This window comes from Neophocaena asiaeorientalis, unplaced genomic scaffold, assembly GCF_003031525.2.
Source record: "Neophocaena asiaeorientalis asiaeorientalis breed wild unplaced genomic scaffold, Neophocaena_asiaeorientalis_V1.1 scaffold169, whole genome shotgun sequence".
In the NCBI taxonomy this organism is placed as follows: domain Eukaryota; kingdom Metazoa; phylum Chordata; class Mammalia; order Artiodactyla; family Phocoenidae; genus Neophocaena; species Neophocaena asiaeorientalis.
The window spans coordinates 1,803,632-1,814,535 of record NW_020172187.1 but is presented as its reverse complement, the minus strand read 5'-3'; positions in this window follow the sequence as shown (position 1 = coordinate 1,814,535).

Here is a 10,904-nt window from a genome sequence, read left to right as displayed (position 1 = left end):
ATTCTTTTTTTTTTTTTTTTTTTTTTTTTTTTTTTTTTTTTAGTATTTATAAGTGTTTTCTTCCTGATGCTATTCTCCCAAGAGACTTCCAATCTTCTGCTACAACCTGTACAGGCTTTTCTCAGTCTGTTACAGACCTGTCATACTTTGCTCATCAATTAGAACAAGGGTTTCATAGATGTTATAATTTATTCTCATATTTTTCTTTTTCTTTTACTGGACATTACCTCTGTAAGAAAGCTATGTTCATTTTTACTGAAAATGAACAGAAATATCTATTTGTACTGATAGTTTAGAAGAGTACAGAATTATATGATAATTATTTTCCCATACTTGAATTCATTTTCTGTGGTCCTCTAACATACATGTATTCTAATAAGCGTATGCTACTATGATTTCTTTCAAAGTGGCCTCTTTTTTTTTATTATTTCTAGAAGATTAAGGATCTTTTCTATCTGCTTGAAGTATCATCATGAAGTTGCTAGATGTGACTTGTTTGTTTTGTTTTGGGTATTTTTTTCATGCTGTGTAGGACTTCAAGAGTATTTTATGGTGAAAATTCTTGTCTTCTTTAGCTATATGAAACTGTTTTGCAAAATGACTCTGTCATTTAACTAACCTTTTTTATTGCATTAATATTTTTAATTTCTAAGAACATTTACATTATTCTGATTAAACTATTATTTTTCTTGTTAATATTTTCCTAACTTTTTTGGAAGCAATATCTTTTTGAATCTAATTGGGTTTTAAAACTTATTGTCAATAAATAATCTTTTTTTTTTTCTTAAATGTTACTTTTTTCATGGTAAATGGGAGACTATGCTGATTACTAGGGCTAATTCTTATAGATTTCCTTTACTGCTATGTAGTTATATATTCTCCCACAGTGGATCTCTGACTAAAAAGAAGGCTGACAAGGGCTGTAAGCCATGCTGGTGAGATCATTGAATCCTTGGCTCCTCTTCTGGATGTGTTGTTGAGGAGATGGCCTTTGGGTCCTGCAGGATGCCTTTGTGATGGAGTGATAAATTTTTACAAGAAAACCCAGTTTTCTCTTGGCAGCTCTTTTAAATTACCCTCAGTTTTTTTCTAGGGTTAAATGCAAATGCCTGGCTGCCATTCACTGTATACTCAGGTGTTCAGGAGGAGGGCAGAGAAGGGGACAAATTGGTGTAACTATTCTGAAGCATAGTTTTCAGTTCTATCATGTGGCTATATTATAGCAGACAGATATATCCATTTTTAAGTCCCTCTTTACAACTGTATTTTTACCTTTCCATTTTATTTATTTGAAAGCAAAGTTGGCATGAAGTCTCAGTAAGATTGGCCCCATCTCCACTGAAGCCTCAGTGAGGTCTGCCCGGCCTTCGTTGCAGCACCTTCTATTATAGATCATCTCATGCTCTGTTCTCTCAATCAACAAGCTCTCATAGGTTTCCGTATTTCATTAATTTATGGATTTTGCTCATCTGATGTAAGGCCTCTTATTCATTTCTGTGCTAAGATAAATGTATTCTCTTTCTTAATTCTATGCTGTCCAGTCAGTGGATTCTTGGGGTGGAGAATAAGAAAGGCATGTGTGTTTGGCTGGCTCTTAGGGTGGCCATCCTTCCATGCCCCACATATCCTAGAGATGGGAGAAAGGGTCAGCTTCTGCCCTGATCAAAACCCCTTTCAGATCCATATAATTCACTCCTGAGTAACATTCCACAGATGTTCCTTGTCTAAAAGCATCCTAACTTCTTTTCTGATCACAACTTTTCATTCTTTCATTTTTCTATTATATGAAAGAGACAGTTTACCTTTTACAGAATTGACTGCTTTGATTTGTGCTTACTTATGAATTCCTGCATATCTTTCCATCCATCCTCATCTGGTTTAAATTTTAGAGTGATTTCACCTGAACCATTTTCTTGCCAGTTTTGGAATCTCTCCTGCTCTTCTGTCTCTGACCTCATGTTGTTTCCTCATGTTGACCTGGGAAAACATCAATACTTAGTCAAATCAATGTTTGCGCTCACAGGGGACATGAGTGATACTCAGAACACTCACATGCTCACATTAAGATAAAGGTATCTTCACAAACCTGTAGCCTCAATCGTAGCCAGCCACTCAGTAATAAAGGGCCATGGTTCCGTTATTTCTATTTAACTGTCTCCTCTTCTACACAGTAACAATATCCATATTTTATCTTCTACTCTCTTCAAATGTTCCAAGAAAAAACTTTGATCTCCACTCTCAGCAGGTAATTTCCTCACCTAAGTAATGAGAAAATAGTATTTCCTTTCTTACAACCAAACATCATAAACTACACATGTCCATGTCATCTTTTATTCTTTCTACTTATTAGAATAAATGTGAGTACAAGGATGGATTGGTTAAATTGCAGTAAGAAACATTCTTTGAATCTTAGTTCTTAAAACAATAAAGAGGCTTACATTCTATTTTCTTCACATCCTTCTTTCTGAGACATGACTATTTATTTGCTACTTCAGACCCATAATTATTTCACTCAGCTTAAAAACAGCCACCTTGTGAGCATCTGAAATAATAAACTTTTGGAAGAAAGCAGCACTTAACATTTTGTGTAACTGAAAAATCTTTGGGCTTTTTTTAGTTTGAGATCTTTACCATTGCATTTATCACTAGTTCATTTCTAGAAGTTCATTTTTCCGAATAAAATTTCTCACCTTATCTCTATTCTGCTAACAAATATTTTATCTTAGCTCATCGCTTCCTGTAATTAATGGGTAACAGTTAAGATATACTAACATTGTGGCTTCCAACCATTCCCCTCCAACTACACACACTGCTCTCTCACGCTACTGTCAGCATTAATTTTACTATGTATTTTGTGCGGCATCATGGTACTCTTTCAGTCTTGCATTCTGTTAGATCTTTTTCTTCAGTGACTACCACTGACTTCCAAGCCAGGGCCACATACATTAATGTTTTCTTATGAATGGAGCCCACCTCCAGATCATCTATTAGTTATTTTAAAACATGCTGCAGTAACAAGCTCTCAAACAGCAGTTTATCAATAATATGGAAGTATCTTGCTGACTTATCGTGTAGTCATTGACCCACCAATCCTTATTGAAGGATGTGTCTGTCTGGGAGCCAGACACTGCTCACAGTTTGGGGTCTGGGGGTCTGCGATGTGCCAGTGTACCCTCCTGTGTCCCAGCAGCTTCTATGAGGAAGTGTGTGAGAAAGTTTATAATGTGTCAGCTTTGGACCTTGACCATATATATTAGATTAACATTCTATTGGCTTAAAAATCAGTCATATGACCACATATAACTTGCAGGCAAACAGGAAATATTATCTGTGTCTGGGTATCTGCTTCCTAGGAAACTTTTTTCACCATGAGCACACATTACACAAGACAGCTAACCTTTTTGGTAAAACAAAATACTAATGTTATGCTATGTAATAGGTTTTGGTCATAGTAATATTTGGTATTAAAATAGTTGATAAATTGTTAATGATAATGGAGTGTGTCCCCAAATTAGCAAACATTTCAACTTTCTAGCACTGAGTCTGCATTTAAATGAAACCCTTGTCAAGCCTACCAGAGCAGCTGATAGACCTGCAGAACCTGGGGACCTTGTGTCCACAGCCAGTGCTGGAGCCAGGTTTCTGGATTGTATGGGAGCCCAGTGCCCACGTGCAGGAATCCAGGAATTAGAACAGAATCCCACAGGACTGTTCTGAGGCCAGCTCCCCTTCACTGTAGCTGGGCCCTCACCCAAGGTTTCTGCTTCTTTCATCCCTCACTTTTACCCCACCACCTAAACTGAGGGGATAAAATGGATATCAATGCTAATCATTTCCAGGGTAAACACAAAACCAGATATTTCTTAGTTACTTTGTAAGTTGGTATGAAGGCAAATGACAAGTTAAAAAAATAAATGTGTACATTTTGAAATATTTTTATAGAGGAAAGAAAGCTTATATTATTATTATTTTAGCTACAGTGGAAATACCAATTCTTTCTTGTTCAATTCGGTTGCCAGGCTGCATTTAAAAATTAAAGTTTATTTTTTCTTGAATATTATAATATACATCCACATGATAGAACATATAGAAAATACAGGAAAATAGAGACAGGCAATGTAAAGTCTACTATAGACCTTTTATTAAAAGGCAACATATCTTAGTATTTTGATCTATTTTGTTGGTAATATTTTATATATCACTTTTTTCTCCCTAATGTGGTTAAGATAACATAATATATGGTAAACCTACATATTTTTAAATAGTTTGTTTTGTAAACTGTCACCATGATAATAACTATACCTTAACAAGATAGTTTGGGGGGAGGATGTTAGTCAAATAGTGAATAATTCTGAAAACAAATGATGGTATTTGGAGGTATCATTTTACAGTGAAATTCAATGTATTATGGAATCAGATAGATCTGGCTGAACTTTGACAAACTTTTTTTTAGGACTGAACTTCTTCTACTACAGAAATTGGTGAACTAAGGCTTGTAGGCCAGATCTAGCCACTGTCTGCCTTTATCTGCTTTATTGGAACACACCCATTCAATTACTTATTGTCTATGACTGCTTTCACACTCCAGTGGTAGAGCTGAGTAGTTGTGACAGGGATGGAAATATTTACTATGTGCCCTTTACGGCAAAAGTTTGTATAACCTGTTCCAGGAGGTTAAAGGATAAAATCTAGTAATTAAAAGAGAGTAAATAATACTTGTTATACTTGCTCTTTAGTGTTAGATGAGGAAAGTGAATTTTTCCATGACTAATTAAGTAGAATTTGGATGCATCTCAGGCAACTGACATCAGGGTCTGCAAGATTAACCACGTTCTACCTTGTAGTCAATGTTTAATTCCAAAATGCTTTTACTTTGCTAATTTACTTTAGTTGTCTACTTGAAGGACTCAAAAGCTTTTCTCCTTTTTTCTTTTGTTAGCTTCATTTTAATTCCTAGTATTGTGGATGTAGCCTTATTATTATTAATTATTATTACTACTTAGAATAGCTTGTTCTAAGTGTTCACTTTAATAATCAACTTTTTCCAAGTTCACAGAACAGACTTTGGTATCATTCTTATAAAATATATGAAATTAACGAGTCTTCATATTAGCTGATTTACTTTGGTGTATAAATCTTGACTGGTCTTTGCTTATTGTGTGTAAAGTATTTTTTTCCACCCTAGTGATGGAGAGCTTAGACTGTCCAGTAACTTTACCTATGCTATCATTTCCTAGTAATTTATTTACACTGGCATGATTATTTCTGTCATAGGAAAGTGCTGTTTAGGAGTTTTCTGTTAGTGTTTTTAAATGATAAAACTGCTAATGAAATTAAGCTCTGTGAATTTTTATTTTCAGTTTTTATAATTAAATCCTGAATTATTTATTGTAGTTTAAAATGAGGGGATATTGAAAATACTTCAGATTTCACCTGAAATTTCAATAAATCCAGAACACTGTCTACTGTCAACTAATAAGCATTTTGTACGGTCAGACTATCAGAATGCAAGTTCAAGAAGAAAATAAAAGTGACAGAAGGAAATTCTTTCTTACTTTTTGGTATTGTAAATTTCAACCCTTTTTTAAAAAAAGTTATTTTATTAAAGTATAGTTGATTTACAAGTTGTGTTAATTCAATTGTGCATATGTATACATTTTGTCATATTCTTTTCCATTATGGTCTATCAGAGGATACTGAATATATTTCCTTGGGCTATACAGTAGGACCTCGTTGTTTATCCATTCTGTATATAATATTCAATCCTGTTATTTTTTTTTTGACCTATTCTAATCTAAAATGTTTGTGCTGAAGACTGACACTTTGTAGTTTGTTTATACTCATCCTGGAACTCCACAATTCTTATGTGGTAGCTTGGATTATTGTATCTAACAATCCACTCCTGGTTATAACGTAATTATGTATCTGTATCCTTTGCTTTGTGAATTTTACAGTGTCTCCTACCAGAATACCCAAGAGTAAATGTTCTTGCCCTGTTAAATACCAGACTTGTGATTTACCCTTTTCAGTAGAAAGTCAGCAGAAATAAGCACACAGAGACTTTCGATGTGCATGAGTGATTTGTCTTGGCTTTACAGAGCTCCTGGCCTCTGCCTGGAGGAAAAGTGTGCCCGGGTGTCCATTCACTCTGAATCACAGAATGAAACAGGAGGAAAGACCTAAACTAGTGTCTCTTTACCTTTACTACGTTATTGATATGCTAATGAAACTTATAAAACATTTTTCCCCCTAATTGCCTCTTCCCACCCATGAAAATTTTTAATCCCACAGGTATACTACTTTTGCTTCTATAATGTGCTACTGGAATGTGCTATTGGAATAACACAAATCATTGTAACATGTAAATTGCATATATACATCATGAACCAGTTTTTACCCCATTGGGGCCAATATTGCTTCCCTTGACGATGCATAATTTAAATCTAACCTCAAGCCAGGAGTCCAGGCTTTCCTATCCAAGACCCATGAGAGCAGTCAAACCATAGCTGATGGACAGCCCCAGGGTGGCAAAGTAACTTTTTATTTTAGGTCACTGAAATCTGGATTTGTTGGTTTGGCCACAATTTGTCAGGTAACACTAATTAATATATCACACTGCATTACACCAATATTAATTTATTCAACAAATATTTATTCAGAAGCTGTACAGCACCAGACACTATGCATAACAGTGGATATGGAAGTAAAGTTTATGGCTTAAAAGGCACATGATAATCAAATAAATACAATGATAGCTGCGTTGTTGCTCAGACAGAAAAGTTATAGCAGAACAGAAACCAGTCTAGAAAGACTTTTAAACAGAGGCCATATTAATGTGCTGAGAAGTTTTGATGTTGAAAGGGAATCACTAATCATTAGAGAAACGCAAATCAAAACTACAATGAGGTATCATCTCACACCAGTCTGAATAGACATCATCATAAAATCTACAAACAATAAACGCTGGAGAGGGTGTGGAGAAAAGGGAACTCTCTTGCAGTGTTGGTAGGAATGTAAATTGATACAGCCACTATGGAGAACAATATGGAGGTTCCTTAAAAAACTAAAAATAGAACTACCATACGACCCAGCAATCCCACTGCTGGGCATATACCCTGAGAAAACCATAATTCAAAAAGGGTCATGTACCACAATGTTTATTGCAGCTCTATTTACATTGGAAGCAACCTAAGTATCCATCGACAGGTGAATGGATAAAGAAGATGTGGCACATATATACAATGCAATATTACTCAGCCATAAAAAGAAATGAAATTGAGTTATTTGTAGTGAGGTAGATGGACCTAGATTCTGTCATACAGAGTAAAGTAAGTCAGAAAGAGAAAAAAACAAATACCGTATGCTAACACATATATATGGAATCTTTTTAAAAAAAAAAAAAGGTTCTGGGGGGCTTCACTGGTGGCGCAGTAGTTGAGAGTCCGCCTGCCAATGCAGGGGACACGGGTTCATGCCCCGGTCCGGGAAGATCCACATGCCGCAGAGTGGCTGGGTCCATGAGCCATGGCCGCTGAACCTGCGCATCCGGAGCCTGTGCTCTGCAACGGGAGAGGCCACAGCAGTGAGAGGCCCACAAAGCGATAGAGAGGCATGGACATATATACACTACCAAACGTAAGGTAGATGGCTAGTGGGAAGCAGCCGCATAGCACAGGGTGATAAGCTCAGTGCTTTGTGACCACCTAGAGGGCTGGGATAGGGAGGGAGGGAGGGAGACGCAAGAGGGAGGAGATATGGGGATATATGTATATGTATAGCTGATTCACTTTGTTATAAAGCAGAAACTAACACACCATTGTAAAACAATTATACTCCAATAAAGATTTTTTTTAAAAAATAAATAAAACATAAACACCTGCTAAAAAAAAAAAGAAAGGGAATTACAGAGTTTGGGAAAATTATTTGTAAAATCTCTGAAAGTGGAGTAAGGCTCATTTAAACAAATAGGAAAGTAATGAGAGTGAGTCAGGATAGAACTGGGCACTTCTGAAGGCAAACTCTGGAGCTCTGCTTTCTCCTGTTGTCCCTGAAGAAGTGACTTTGGATACAGAATTTATGTGCCCCTCATAATATGTCAATATATGAGCCTCACAGTTCCATGAATCTCCTGAATTTTTATATGAAAAATTATGGCTTATAATTCTTTTTTTTTTATTTGTTGAGAAGAAAGTTCAAACCTTTAAAACAACTTCTCAAGGAGTTCTGTGACCCAGCTAAAATTAAGACACACTTAATCAAGAGTTTTCTGTAGGGAAGTGTCATATTCAATTTTTTGTCTTAGAAAGATTCCTCTGGCTATATTGTGTAAAATGAATTTAAAGGACAAAGATTTTGACAGAGAAAAGAGTCAGCAGGGAGTTTATATCAAGGGAAAGTGAAGAAACCATGAAGGTGTTAATATGTGAGTGGACAGTTTAGAGAGATATTTAGGAAACAGGATTTGTGTTTGGGGACATTGGGATAGATTGGAGGAGATGGATAGATAATTTCATGTTTCAGTTTCAGGAAAGTGGAGAGATGGTAGTATCATTGCTTTGTAAGGGCAGAATTTAAGGCCGGGATGTTAGTAAAATGGCTGGAATAAAAGCTCTAATTTGAGCCATCTTGGAAGGACTCCCTTCCAGCCCCATGCCTACCCATATGGACAACTCAAGCTCATCAATCCCAGGAAAGTCATCCTGATGGATAAAGAAGGCACCAGGAGAATCATATGTGCTTTATCTTCAAGTGAAGAATTTCCCTGAAGTAGCTGAATTGTATCCTTTCTCAAGTTCAGGGAGCACTTGTACCCTGTGCAGCTCATTCTGCTGACCTGATGGAAGCCACGGAATTGTTTTCCCCATGCCTTCTTCACCCATCTTGTGTCTCAAAGCCACTTGACCTGTAATCTCTGCTCCATGAATATCTTAAACAACTTCTTACATTGCTTACTATCTACCATGTTATTTCTGAACTGTCTTTACCTACAGTTTCCTCTGCCTGGTATGTGACTAAATTTATTTAACTTTTATAACTCCTACTAATCCTCTGAAAATCTAATTAGATAACTGCAGGCTTGGCTATGAGCTTCACCCCATCCATTAATAATAAAGTGTTTATAATTTTATGGATGAAGTGAAAATGTTATATTGCTAATTTTCAATTTGTCTGCTATTCTCTCTAAACTGTCTAAACAGTGATCATCTTAAGTGAAGATACCTTGTCTAATTTACTTGTTTTTGCATCTCTAGTGCACACTATACTGTCTGAGAAATAGGTATTTCCTACCTGTCTTGTTAAATGCATGAATAGATGAGTTGCAGTAACAAAATGGCCTACTATATCTTTCCCATCAAACTCACCTTCTACCTGGCTTTCCAGGTCGTCCTTGTCTCAGTCTGTTGTAGCTGCTATAACAAAATACAGCAGACTGGGTGGCTTATAAACAACAGCAATTCACTTCTTACAGTTCTGCAGGCTGGAAGTCTGAGAGCAGGGTGCTGACATGGTCAGGTAAGGACCCTTTTCCAGTCAAAGACTTCTCATTGTGTCCTCACAGGGTGGAAAGAGTGAGCAAGTGCTAATCCTTTGCATGAGAGCTCCACCTTCATGACCCAACCATCTCCTAGGGGTCCCATCTTCTACCATCACCTTTCAGGGGTAGGATATCAACATTTTAAAGGGACACAAACATTTAGACATTAGACATTTTCTTTGTTAGACTGAACCTCTCCTTAACTACAATCTTATAACAAATTTGGACTCGATACTAGAAATTATTACAATCTGACTCTATATTGTCTTATTAAAATCTTTGTTAAAAAATATATATATATGTAACTTTTTTACTCATCCATATTGCAAGTTAAAAACATTTTTGTTTACCTCTCCACAATGCTTGACATAGAACTTTGTGTAGTGTACCTACTCAATTATCAAAATATACATAAAAAATCTTCATGTGAGAATCAATAATACATTGCATTCATATTTTGAATTATTTAGAAAATTATTTTGGCTAACTCCATTAGATTTTGGAAGCCATTATTATAACCTTGAAGAAATTCTTATTTATTTACCATTGATAATTTGATTTATGCCATGTCGTTGATAATGTCTCCATTTTATATGGAATTGAACTTTTATTGCAGTGTGTTTTTGTGGTGGAAATGGGGAAACAAGCTGATCTTTTTGTTATTTCAAATGCACTAGTTATCACAATCACTCCTAATATTTTTAACTGCAGTAAATTTCTCACAGGAGTTTTAGTCCAGATAGCTGTAATAAGAAACTCTTAATAGAAGTCAAGGGACAGATGAAACTTTCTTTTAGCGGTGAACCAGAATCATCCTATATTTGCAGAAAGAGCACTGTAACTAATTGTTGCATTTCTTTAAAGACCATATTTTTCAGTTCTTTGTGTAGAATGTTCCCCTCTCTCTTTGGTATATAAGTCTACATTCTCATGCATTACCTAAATTTGGTACTTTGGAAACAAGTGAATTTCTCACAGTAGGAAGCTGAGTGTGTTCCTGGAATAAAGGATCTATTCTATAACATAAGCTTTGTGAAAACACATAACTTCTCTACAAACTTGAATCATTTAATGAATAAAACATGAAGCTTGTACAGAAAAGTGCATTGCCCTTTAGCTAAGTACTTCAAAACTGATGTTTAGAAGACACTTTAATTTTTTTCTAACATTTTTGAAAGAGCTGGTCCTGCAAATTTCTCTCCTCTACATCCCCTTTCATGTCATTTCAAACACTGGTTTATTTAATTACATTTCATTGTCATTCTGTAAATCACAAATATAATCATTGCTGTATTTTCAAACTATAGATGAAGGTAGGATCTAATTTTATAGCTAGTAAAGCTCCCAGTAGTCCTAGAAATGTACACTT